The sequence below is a fragment of the Centrocercus urophasianus genome, unplaced genomic scaffold, assembly GCF_019232065.1.
Source record: "Centrocercus urophasianus isolate 14NV4802_14NV808 unplaced genomic scaffold, USGS_Curo_1.0 seq_19, whole genome shotgun sequence".
Taxonomy (NCBI): domain Eukaryota; kingdom Metazoa; phylum Chordata; class Aves; order Galliformes; family Phasianidae; genus Centrocercus; species Centrocercus urophasianus.
Window position 1 is genome coordinate 18,182,879 of NW_024884744.1, and position 12,819 is coordinate 18,195,697.

Here is a 12,819-nt window from a genome sequence, read left to right on the forward strand (position 1 = left end):
TGTGCAGCTAAGAGACATCAAAATAAATAATTTATACCTAAAAAATGTTACAGGAAAGACATGATTTTTAACAGAGCTGTTGGGTATGAAGGTGAAGTTTGTGCTCAAGCACTTTTCAGAGTGGAATTTAGTGTTGTTTACTGGGAGTTCCTCAGACACTTGACCCTAGGGCAGTCTCTCCTACAGAAAGCCCTTTGGGAAAGCACAAATTCCAATGGAAAATCCCATTTTGTTGGGCAGTTTTCTGTTGGGCATAGTGGTTTTCAGTCTCCTTGAGGTGATTCAAAAGCCTGTCTTCATCCAAGTGATGTCCTAGCTTCTATACGTTTTTTGTTTGGAAGCACATTCCCTTTGGGTTAGTTTGTGCAGAACCACATTTGCCACCGTTGTGAAGTGTCAAGGATAGTAAGGGAGGAGGAATTACTGGTGTATGCTGTGCAAACAGCATGCATGCCTGAAGCAGAACTAAATTCCAAGGGGATTTCCTCCACCAGTCTGAAAAGGACTGTGGCTTCCCAACACTGTGCTCTCACTCCCTGGGAAAAACAATATGTGAAAATACATAGGCTTGAAATTGGGAGCATGGGAGGACGGATAATGAGCAGACAGTTTGTGATGAAGAGCCAGAGGTTCATGTAAAACATCTTCAGCAGTATGGGAAGAGCCCAGCATACCTGTGACTGGAACTTGTCCTTAAACCTATTACCAGAACTACAGTGTAGTGGGACACCATGATGCTTCATTGCTTAGGCTGTGAGGCCACCAGAGATATCCTTTCCTGAGGAAGGCTTTATTTGATAAGGCTTTTAAAATCTATACTGGGAGATAGGAAGGAAGATGCTAGTAGTCAGTGATTGTTAAGAAATGCTCCATTAATATTAAACTTTAGGTGAAGAAGAACAGAGGACTTTCCACTATCATAGAGGGAAGCAATACCAGTTAAGCCAAGATCTGCAGCAGGAACACTTACTGGAAATGTTTACATGTTACTTAATGCTTTGACATGCATTATTCAGCTTGTGCAATGTCAGCCAGGGTGGAGCAGGGAGGAATGGCTTTGCAGAAGAATGTTTGCTCCCCGTGGAATATTTTCCCGAACATAACTACCTTTTTTTTGGCAAAGAGATGCATTCCAGGAATAAAAATAAAAAGCTCTTCTAACACATTTTTATGAACTACTGGAATGTGCTCTCTTGCAAAGGTGACCTAACCTTATCCAGAAGGCTACAGCCCATCTCCAGGCAGTGATATCCCATCGGTATGGCCTCACTCTAGAGCTGGATTTAAAAAAATAAAAAATAAAAGCCTTCAGTGATCCCCTTCCAAGCAGAAAAGCTGTGCAATAAATGATGGAGCTACTTAAATGGATGTGGTTTTCTTCTTGGAAATGAAACTCCACCTTCCCAATCAGAGGATTATACAGCAAGTGCCCTCCTGAGAAAGCCGCTTCAGCGCGTGCTCCCATCTCCTGATGTGCCCAAAGGACTTCCTGAACTGCAGCCAAATGGGCTGTGCTGACAAAAAGGCAAGGATGGTTCTCTGCTCATGTTAGCAATGTCACCGTGATACAGGAGAAAGGGTAGGAAAGAGAAATAGATTGCAAAGCATGAAGTTAGGCCAACACGGCTCTGCTTGCCTCTGTGTTTACTTGGCATCCAAACAGACAGAAGTTTCATGATTCACCTGCTGTCTGATTTGTTTCACAGACAAAGCTGTGATAAATAGAGAATTGGCATCATTTGCACAGTTATTTAATCCAACAGGGTGTGATTCATAGCAGCGAAGCTTTCAGACTTGTGATAGATTGCCAGACAGAGTGGGTGAAAGAGGCGCGTACTTCGATTTGGTTCACCAGCACCTGGAAACATGGTTGTGTAAAGAGATTTAACACAGGCATGGAGTCTGGGAACACTGAGGCAGGCTTAATTTGTAAGTTTAAGAAGTTACAATAATATACTTATGCTGCAATGATTTTTCTTTTTGATGGCATCTAGCCAGATTTAGTAGCATTGGCTGCTCAGGACCAGATGCTTATGTAGCCCGAAGATACTGTCTGAAATGTCATTCCAAGAAATAACAGGAGTCTTCCTGATTCAGGCTGCCTGGACTGTCTGACCACCAAAGTTTGCATGGAGTGTTGCTGCAAACTGTGTGCTGGAACGGAGGAGTGTTCCCAGCACCTCTTTGGCATCGTCTGTGCGGCGCACGTTAATCCCGCAGCGCGGGCGCTGTTCTGAAATGCATCGGATGCGGTTGTTACTGAGGGCAGGGCTCATGGCTTGTGATCATGAGAAGCTGTATTAACAGAACTGTGAGATGAAAGTGTTTGTTTGTTCCAGCAGTGTTGCATGTGCCTGGTTCTCACAGATTTCAGGATGTCTTTGTAAATCTTTGCACTGATCCTACTGTTGAAGAACAGTTTTATAACAAAAGAAACATTGATATGAATAGATGCTTGTGAATTAGTGTTAGAGAGCTTCATGGACATTTGAGGCATTGTTAATAAGAAATCCACAAAGACTGTTTGAATGCTTAGCTGGTAGTTACAAGTATTTTGTTAGCACTTTTAATACCACTTACGAGTTTCTACTTTTAAAATGATAACATATTCACAAGTGGGAAGAAGCACACATCTGAGATTTTAAATAAAGGCTTAAAATAAGCCTATATGCTAGGAACAGATGTTTTTAGAGGAATAATGTTGGATGTAATACTTGTCATACAGCTGTACTAGCTTTCTAATACTGTGTAATCATCAATGGTATGGAAGTGGTCCTGTTTTTCTGTGGGTTACCAAACTGTTAATGCAGTACCTGTGCTCTCTGGGAGCAGTAATATAACACGTTTGTGTTCATTTCTTTCTTTGATTTATGCATAAATCAAAGAATAAATCAAAGAATGGCATATAACTCATGGGAGATAAAGGAAGTTTTGTTTCTGAGCAAGTTTTTCATGATTTGTAAATGACACATGACCAAATTCAGAAGTGATGTTCATTCTGTGCTGCAGGTCAGTAAATGGGTTTGACTCAAAGGGCAACCACATTGATGTCATGTCAGGGCTAAAGATTGTTCTCTCTTATGACAGTTATACACAAAATGAAGTTTTGTTAACCCTGACTTACAGCACTGACGTGACTGGACAATGAACTTCTCTAAGCAGGCTTGACAGAACAGCAGTTCAAAGACTTCTGCAAGGCTGAATTGAGAAATAAGTCTACCTTCGTACATTCCATAGCCATCCACACTCATTACAAAATGTGATAGTCTCAGTAATACTCCTGATCACTATTACTCTATTTCTTTTCACAGTTGTAACATCTGTTCTGTTATCAGAACAGCCTTAACAAAAAGGCCAGCCAGAAAATAAATAAGTGAAGGGAGGAGGCAGATAAGTTTCTTTAAACCATTTCTGTTGCAGTTCCCATAATTAATTTCTTTCCTAGTTTTTGCCTTTGGCTGAGAACAGTAATATACCATTAACCCGAGGATGTGAAACATGCTGTGCAGTGCTTGGAAGGGTGTCAGAAGCTCCTCCTGTAAGGGTAAGGAGCTATTTTATTGCCTTTTCAGTTGTTGGACAGTCTAATCCCAGTAAGCATTTCAGCAACTTCTAAGGTAATTGTGAAACCTGATGGTTGATTTTTGTAATTAACATGTTGCAAAGATGAACGTAACCGGTCATATACATCAGGACAGGTGTGGCAGCTATTACACTTAAAGTGCTATCTAATGCATTAAAACCTGCTGGACTTTGAAGCCTATTTTTAGTAAGAGAATAAATAAGCTGTCTGTGCCCTACTTTTTGCCAAAATGTGTCACGGGATCTTTATATTTGATTAGAAAAGTCAGTAGAAATAACACAAGGGAACTCATTGTCTCATCTAAAAAGTTCTAGCAATTCAGTGCTCTTTTTCATGACAAAAAATTGCTAATATTGGGTATGAGTTCAGACCCACGCAGTGGGCAGGTGAGAAGCAGCTGGGGGAGACTTGTCTGCGCGATGTGTGAGGTTACGTGGAGACACAAGTCTGGGCTCTATTAGGCACTGTTTATTCAAGATGCTTTAATGAAAGATTGTGTTGTATGGGTGTGTTAGGAAATTGGTAAAACTAAAAAAGTATGTAGAAATGTTTATATATAAAAGGAGAGCATAGCAGCAAAGTCAGACTGCTGTGTCAGGATGGTGTTGCTCTTTGTGAAGGCCTTGCTTACTCTGACCAAGTGCTTTCGGTCTTTGCTGTCTGTTACAACAGGGACATCCACCTGCCTGATGAATAAGCTATCTTGTGCAGTGTGTCCATACCCAGAAACCCATCTGTCATGAGCAGGAGCAGAAAATAAGCGACTACTCACAAATGTTGTAGTATGCAACCAGTGACTACGGCATGTTCAACCAGTTTCTGTACAGAAAAATCATACGAAAAATATTGCTTTATTACAACAAGGTTAGCATAGAATTGGCATAAATTGATCAAAAGTGTCATCATTTAAGAGTGTCTACCCAAAAACTTCTAATTGTGGCGTTTGTGATTTGAAGCAATATGGCAGTGTGTGCCTACTGCTGTGGATGTACAGGATGGGATACTGGGGTTTGGCTCCCAGCTCATACTGATGCACTCACAGCCTCAGTCAGGGATTCTGGTCCCCTAGGTCATGGCCCAGACCCAGGGATCCCAAGAGAGATGGCAGTGCCCATGGGAGGGCGGGCTGTGCTGGTGGGCAGGCTGCAGGCAGCTCTGGGCGCTCAGGCTGCTCTCTGGTTGCCGCCACCCCTGTGTGACAGCTCAGTCAGCCTGCATCACAGGGGAAAAAGGGAAGGAGCTGAGCCCACTCAGTGACAGCAGGGCTCTGTCTCCCTTAAGGGTACATCAGCTGACTGCTTGTACTGCTGATGTGTTACAGCGGTCAGGAAAGGTCAGGAGGACAAGGAAGAGGCCTTCTATTTCTAGTGGCTTTGGGTCATTTAAGTTAGGTTTACAGATTTAAAATGAAGGGCCTCAAGCACTGCATTCAGTAAAGGCACAGAACAAGGAAGTGCAGGGATGAGTGTGCGGCTACCGGTGCCGCTGGCTGTGTGGGGCCCTGTTCAGATAACAGCTTGCCTCTCGGGCTCCTGTATGCCTGCTGTAGGTTCTTGGAGAACTTTCCACTGAAGTTTATATGTGTTAAATAACTGTTTAGCAAAACACTGTTAAAAGCTGCTTGGTGTTACTGCAGGCTGTAGCTTCATCAGCCAAATTCAGCATCCGTTTTGTCTGACATCTGCATTTGCAGTCTGGTACCGAATGTCACTCAGTCCATTATTTGCTGTTGTCTCCCTCTCCACCAGAGTCAGTGTGAGAAACAAAGAGCAGCTTATTGTAGAAGCACACGTGGGTACAGTCCTGGTACACAGAACACCTTCTGAGGGAGTGTTCTGCTTCCAGAACTGAGCAAGGCAGAGTTCTTCACCACAGCCATTATCGTACAATCACAGAATCACAGAATGGCATGGGTTGGAATGCAACATAAAGCCCTTCCACTTCCAACCCCCTGGCACAACAGGGATATGATACCACCCACCTGGCCAGGCTGCCAGGGCCCTATCCAACCTGGCCTTGGACACCTCTCCAGATGGGCAACCACAGCTTCTCTGGGCAGCCTATGCCAAGACCTCACTGCCCTCACAGTGAAGAACTTCCTGCTAACATCTGACCTAAACCTGTTCACCACAAGAAGTTCTGTGCATTAACTTATCAAGGCTGATAGGTTTGTGGATGTTGTGTTGTATCACAAAGGGGACATCAGCAAGTTGCCACCAGTACCAGCATTAAAGTTGTGGTAAATGATTTCTAAGCGTCTCCTGTCCAGTACTCAGCTGCGTTTTGGATCACTGTCCTTTAGATTTACTAAGATGCTTTTTCTTTTTTTTTTTTTTTTTTTTCTCCCTTTCTTTCTCTCTCCAGAGAAGTTTTTTCTGCTTTAGGCCAAAAATCTTTTGCACGTTTCCTCTCCTCTGCCTGGGTCTGCTGCTGCTACTGTAAGCTGTCTGCAGATGCACAGTGTGTGCATTGGTTCCTTTTTCTAAACATGGCTGTTACACAGGGCTAAAATAGTGTATACCAGAATGCTGAAAATGACACATTTTCAAGTGACCAAGAATGTGCCCTAGGTGTACAGCTGTTTCGCATGTAAAGACATGACTCAGATACAGCCTTTTTAGACAAAAACCTTTTGTTATACTGAGAACCCCCGCCCCCCCCCCCCGGGGGGCCCCCACCACCCCCCACCCCTCCCCCCCCCCCGGGGCGGCGGGGTGGAAGAGAATCTAAAAATAAGGAAATTGAAAATTTAAGTGATATTTAAAACTTCTGCTTCTTTCACTGCCATGTAGGGCACAAAAATGTTTACTTAAGGTGCTACAGGCGAATTCTTTATCCATATTGCATGCACTGCCCATAACAGCTGCCTGTCAGACATGAACACAAGCAGAGTGCTAGCTGATTGACTGTAATCTGAAATATGCTGGTAACTGCTGATTGAGATCGCTTCACTCCCACCACGAAGTTCTGAGGCATTAAAGCACAGAATGAAAAAGAAATGTGAAGTCTGAAGCACCAACCTACAGAAATCTCCCCGTGAGTGGATTTCCCTGAATTCTATTCATAGATGCAGCTGAGGGCGTATATAATATAAAACAGTGTCTAAGTGCTTGTAGCTTTATACATGATGGGCAATTCAAGGCGCCATTACTAAATTGAAAAAATGGCAGTATAGAGAATACTATGAAGTTTCTGGATTGTAGCCCTCTGCTACTTCTACTAAATCACTCTCATTTGCACTTTATAGTGTTATTCTACAAAGACTGTACCAGATCCTGTAATATTGCAAAATCTTGCATAAATAGCTTTTTTTTAAAAAAAAAAGAAGTCCCAATTTTTCCAAGAATAGTCAGACATGAAACCATTTGTCATCAGCAAAGCCAACCAGCGCGCCAAGGGCTGAGTATCCAGGCCAAGACTATTGGAATGCTTAGAGCCAAACCCACAAGTATTAGACTGGTTTGAAAAGGGATATGTCTGGGGCTTCTTGCCCTACTGGATTTCATTTGTGCCTTGTTTTTCAGAACTGTGTTTCAGTATCGAGGTAATCTTTACACAAAGCAGCTCACTGAGCTGAACTCCGCTCAGTTATATAGGATGTGATCCACAGGGATGAGATTGTCTCTGTATGCTCTTATCTGATGATGAAACAGTTACATTCATTTAAAATCTGCTGTTTGTTTGTTTTTTTTTCCAGGAAGAAAGGAAGTCAGACGGAGTCACTGCAATACGAGGCAGCAGCATGATGCTCCAACACAGCACGGGTAGAGTCAGGCAGCTGTAAGAGAGCCGGGGAAGGGCATGAAGGGGAACCATTAACTGAGACAGACTGCAGACAGACGGTGAAGGCGCCAGCACCGGGTAGGAAATGCTCCTCAGTAACTTCTGCCTTCTGTTGAGGTTTGCCTAGATGTGGTATTGCACTCTCACCTTTCATGCCACATAGCACCAAATTAACGTTCCCAAGTTAATGGGGAGGTGACTGCCTTCCCCTGGAATTCCGGTCCACCTGTTGTGGTCGGTCTGTTTGTTTGAAACAGGCAACCCAGCCTCTCCTGGCTGATTCCTGACCCAAGGTAATGAATTTTTAGCGCCCTCACAGTGGATAAGTGGAGCCGATGAGGGATTAAATTCATCTCTCTGTTTTGAAAACTGGAGTAACTGGAAAATGAACTGCGTGGCTGCGGGCACACGGCCGGGTGGCGTGGGAAGCAGCCGGAGCTGCCCGTTTCTGCCACGTTCCGTTCTGATGCGGTTATCCCAGCAGCGCCGGGCCGGGCCGTGGGGCTGCATACGGACTCCATCGACGCAGGACCAGCTTTATCCCGCCGCCTTCCCACGGCCGCGTACGGAATGGTTCCGTAAGGAGGCGGCCGAGCCCGGCCCGCCGGAGCGCCGAGCCGAATTCGCAGAGCGGCCCGGCCCCGGCAGCGCGGCTCGACTCCGGCCCTCACGGGAGCACGGGCCGGGCGGGACGCGCCTGCTGATTGGCCGCCACCGGCGGGTCGATATTGAAAGCTGCGTCCCGGTTGGCGGCTCGCGCCGGGGGGCGGGGCAGGGCCCGAGGGCGAAGCCATCGCCTAGGTAACCCGGCGCCCGCGGAGGCGGCGTGAGGGAGAGGACGGAGCCGGCCCCGCTCGCGCCGGAGCCGCCGCGCTGGCCGGGACCGGGGCTGAGGCCGGGGCTGAGGCCGTGGCTGAGGCCGTGGCTGGGACCGGCCGCCGCTCGGGCAGGTGGGTGCCGGGAAGAGCCGGTCGGGGTTCGGAGCGGGGCCGGGCCGGCGCAGCGGCTTTCCCCCGGCCCTTTCAGTCCATCCCCGCCTCGCAGGAAGGGGCGCCTCCGGGCTGCGGCGCGTTGTGACACGGCCGTCGCTCAGCCGGGCGGGCGGCGCTGCCCTCGCTCCGGCGGTGGGACGGCGCAGCAGGAGCCGCAACGAGTGGCCCTGCAGCGTCCGGCCGCTCGGGGCGCCGGGCGGCGCGTGTCGCGCTGCGCTCCCTGAGAGCCGCGAGGAGGAGCGGGGCGGCGGGCCGGGCCGGAGCTCGAGCTGCCGTCGCGCAACTCACGGAGCGGTGCCGCGTGCGGCGAACCCGTCCGGCGCGTGGCGGTGCAGGAGCCCTCCTGCCGGAGCCGGAACGGCCCCGCGAGAGGAAAGCTTCGGGGTACGGCGGACTGCTTTCGTCCCCAGATGGGCTCACGGGTTCTGCTCCGCTGCAACTGCGAAGCGCGGCCAAAGCCAACGGCGCGCGGCGCTGCGCTCCTCGGGGGGCGGGGCGGGGCCAGAGCTGCGGTTCCAGGGCTACTGACCAGGTGAGAGCCGGCTTCGTGAGGCTCGTCTTGCCGTTAGGAAGAGCCGCTCGTGAAGAAATAATGTATTTCAGCACTTGTGTCGAGGCGTCGGACCAGTGCGTTAGAATGGAATCGGTGACCGGGCTGCTGGGAAGCGTTGGGTCCGGAAATGTCAGCGGTGAGCTGAGGGCAGGGGCCGGAGCGGCAGCGCTCAGAGCTCCTCTCTTGGCCTCGGTGTGTGTGCGCATTGCAGATCTCAGGGCTATCGAGGGCACTGTCCTGTGGGTTGACTTGGGAACATGCTTAGCTGGAATTCCTGCTACAATTATAGACTTATTTCAAGTTATTAAAAAAGAATCGCCATCGTGTATGGTCTTCAAATACTTTTGTTAGTGCCTATGTCAGTATCTGTTTTTCTGTAACAAAAATCACTTCCGTTAAGTCAAGTTTCACTTCCCTGGAATATCTGATGTCATAGGCTTGCTGGTTCCCCAGTTGTCTGTGGAGCTTTGGCAGAACTCCAGATTCTGGTGTAGGAATGGCTCCTGAACAAAAAATAATAAAAATAATCTCTTTGACTCCTGCGATGTAGCAAACAGGGAATGCATCGTGCCTCTTCTCACTGCTTTAATGCCTTTCTAGGAAGCAGTGCTCACACAATGTGCGTGTAAAGAGTTGCACATTTTCTGTAATGCTGCCTGTGTCTGCAATATGCTCTGTTTGGCAAACGTGACTTTTTAAAAAGTCCCATCAAAATGCAAGCTGATGGAATGTTCCATGTGCTGGACAGGGACAGGAAAAACATGAGCTGCTTTTCTTTCAGCTGGTGGTGGAAGTACGTGCTGGTGCTTGGCTGCTCAGCCTGACAGCCGCCATGTGTTCCAGAGAGGGCTCAGGCAGCTAGCTGCCTTTTCATGGGTCTGGGGATGCACGTGGAAACTGCCCTGGGCTCTGTGCCTCTTGTTATCAGGCAGCTTACCTGGACGTGGCCCCATATTGGTGAGCTGTTGTCATTTGACATTCTGTTTTACGTAGAGTCCATGTTGCTGTTTAGGCTTTAGGTGGGTTTTCTGGCCTGTTATGCTTGGTAGCAGCAGAGCACAAGTTACTCATTAACTTTTTCACAACTGGCAGTTTTTGTGAATGCAATGCAGGAGAGAGAGAACCTGAAGTAAATGCCGTTTGTACAGGTACATAGGAAAGCTTGTTTGTTAATGAGCGTTTGTGTTCATGTTGATGTGCTCAGAGCATTAATACCTGTAGTGTCAGAGTCTGCATCTCTGTTTGCCTCAAATGTGAGGACCTGGAATCCTGAGGGAAGAGAAATATCAGCGTTAGTGCACTGAGCTTTGTTTTGTGGTGGTGCTGATGGCCCTCACAGGGCTGCAGTGTGTTTTGCTGGGATAACTACGTCAGCTCTTGTGGCTAATACCGACTTACGTTAGAAGCAGAGCAGATTTAAAAATTAATTTTAAGAATTCACAATAAAAACCTGTAGTTGCACAGTTCTACTTTGTGACACAAGGTCTGTGCCCGCAGTCTGGGCTAACAGTGTGGCGGGGCTGCCACCAGTCGCACTGTGCAGTTATGAGGCCGAGAATCTGTGTTTGTGCAGTGCCTGGGGTGTCTGCTGCTTTGTGTGCAGCACTGACCCAACTGTTCTACAGGCTGTTGATTTCACATGAATAAATCTTCATGTCTGAATATTCGGTGGAAGTACATTCAGGAATTCAGGAGCCTCCATTTACGTGCGTTACAGTTGCAGGGCGAGGCCCCTGTGAGTAAACAGGCTGTGTGTGTTGTGAGCAGAATAATAGGATTTACCTGGTGGCTTCAGAGATAATAGAAACAATAATGAAACTGACGACGTCAAAAAAGCTTCCTCTGACAAGGCGTGAGATAGGAGCAGTTGCACCACCTCCCATGGATTTGTTTGCTCTGTTTATTGGTTTGGCAGCTGTAGGTAGCCCAAGTTTCATTGCAGCGTGCTGCAGGATGTGGCCTCAGAGACTGCACTCAGACGGGGCTGTCCTTGGTAAGGTGTCTGCTACCTCTGCTTTGTGGCTTTGGCTGAGGCAAAATGCCCCAAATGTTTTTCAGTTGCTTTGTTTATTGAAAAGTTTGGGGGCAGATGTGATAACTTTGTTGTTTGTTTTTAAGTTTGGAATTAATCAAAATTACTATTTTGACTTTGAGACAGTCTACATATATGGAAATACTTTATCTACTTTGAAAAGAGTGTCAAAATGAGTACTGTAATTACTGTCTTAATGTAAAACTTACAAGATATAAACTTCAGTACTTAGTTTCTTTCAGAACTATGAAAAGCATGCTTTTGATAAGCAGCGTTGTTTTTAATGTTCTCCATGAAACTGAACTACAAAAAGTTTTCTTCTACTTACATGTATCTTGGTATGATTCGCAGTACCAACTCCTCTAATTTTTTACATAAGTGTTGTGAATTCTGCATCAAGCTATCCTAAAAGAGATTCCATCACAGATAGCAGCATCCAGTTTTATGCTTGTGCAATTTAATCTACGCGTTGCTGTAACGCTGAACCGTTTTACTTCTGAAGTTCAGTTGCTAAATGATCCCAGATTTTTTTACTTCTACACGTTTATTTATTTTTTTATTGTTAACAGAAACTTCTGAGCAAGTGAGGTCTGGTGCCTTGGGGCAGGGGTGGAGTGAGATAGAAATAGGTGAAATGGATCTGCCTCTGAAAATGAGCACTTCCCAAGGGGCCTTGAAGAATGATGAATACTGCTCATAGAATAGCTGTATAAATACACTTGCCTGCAGAAACTGTGACTGAATGGTATGGATATGTCCTATAATGGAGAAAGAATTTGTGTTGTGGATTCCATTTTTGTGTCTGTATATGATGGCGTATTGCATGAGTTTACTTGTAAGAGGTGGAGGTGAGAAGCCCGTGATTTCTGATTTCCTTTTATATGTCTTACAAGCAGTAAGTGCATTTATGTTATTGTCTTTTGGAAGTGGAGTTTTGGGATACACCAAAGCTTTAGAGTGAATATTCTGAACTTCTTTTCCCGATGTTCTTCTGAGGCTTTTGTTCCCTTTCTTCTTGTATCCAATGTAGGAAACAGAGATTTTTGTCCACATCTTAAAAATTTTCATCAATTCCAAATTAATTAATGAGGAGTCCACTGGGACCTCAGCGTTTGCCCTTCTTTGGTTGTTGCTGTACTCCCCTTGCCCCCAGCCCGTGCACTGACTGGAGTTAAAGTGCGTGGGGATGCTGAGATGGGTTCAGTGATGCAGGTCTTGAGGTTGGATGAAGTGGTGTCATGTGCATGGGGGCTGAGCTGGGTGGTAGAGGTGGAGAAACACATTTATGGAAGATGTGTGAGTGTCTGCTTTTAGGGATGTTGTCAGTTAATAGGAATTAATAAGAATATTAGCATCTCTTTGGTTTTATTATGCAGTATTGTTATGAAGCGTTTGTCATTTTTCAGTGGTTTTGAAGGTCCTTCATTGGTCTGTTTGAGTATTCGGAGAGCATATGTAAACAGAAATGGTGTATTTCAGAAATAAACGTAGGAACTGTCAGGTGGACAGCAAAGCTTTTGTGTCGAAAGTGCAATAGCTGCTTTCTCTAAGATGGACTTGACATTTTCAGAGGCTCACAGCACTGCTCTCAGATGGTTTTATGAGACATCTAATTTACCTGTTTCTCTCCAGGATGCTCTGGAAGGCATGTAGGGAGGATTGGCTGAGTCATAAGCAGGGGTCCTTGGGCAGAGAAGTACTTAGTGTGATAGACAGACATATTCAGGTTTGAACGTGAGCTTCACAAATCTCGTGTGCACCCTCCTGACGTTGGGACCGAGCCATGATGTAAGGAGGTGAAGCATCTGCAGAGCTGTTCAAAGCTCAAATACTCTTAGGAGTGATTTCAGAGTGAAGGGCACCGTGTCTGTGTGTG

The 12,819-nt window shown here is 46.4% G+C and overlaps 1 protein-coding gene across 7 annotated transcripts in view; it reads left to right on the forward strand.

Annotated features, from left to right (window-relative positions):
* The window catches only part of PIK3CB (phosphatidylinositol-4,5-bisphosphate 3-kinase catalytic subunit beta), an 89,814-nt gene that overhangs the window by 15,880 nt on the left and 61,115 nt on the right, over window positions 1–12,819 (forward strand). For 5 of the 7 annotated variants that reach the window (XM_042820445.1, XM_042820446.1, XM_042820444.1 and 2 more), the window contains one exon: window positions 7,281–7,444. The gene's annotated coding sequence lies outside the window, so the exon portion shown is untranslated. Of the gene's footprint in view, window positions 1–6,463; window positions 6,620–7,280; window positions 7,445–8,291; window positions 8,317–12,819 lie in introns of those variants that run through there. The other 2 variants (XM_042820447.1, XM_042820449.1) reach the window with 2 other exon arrangements.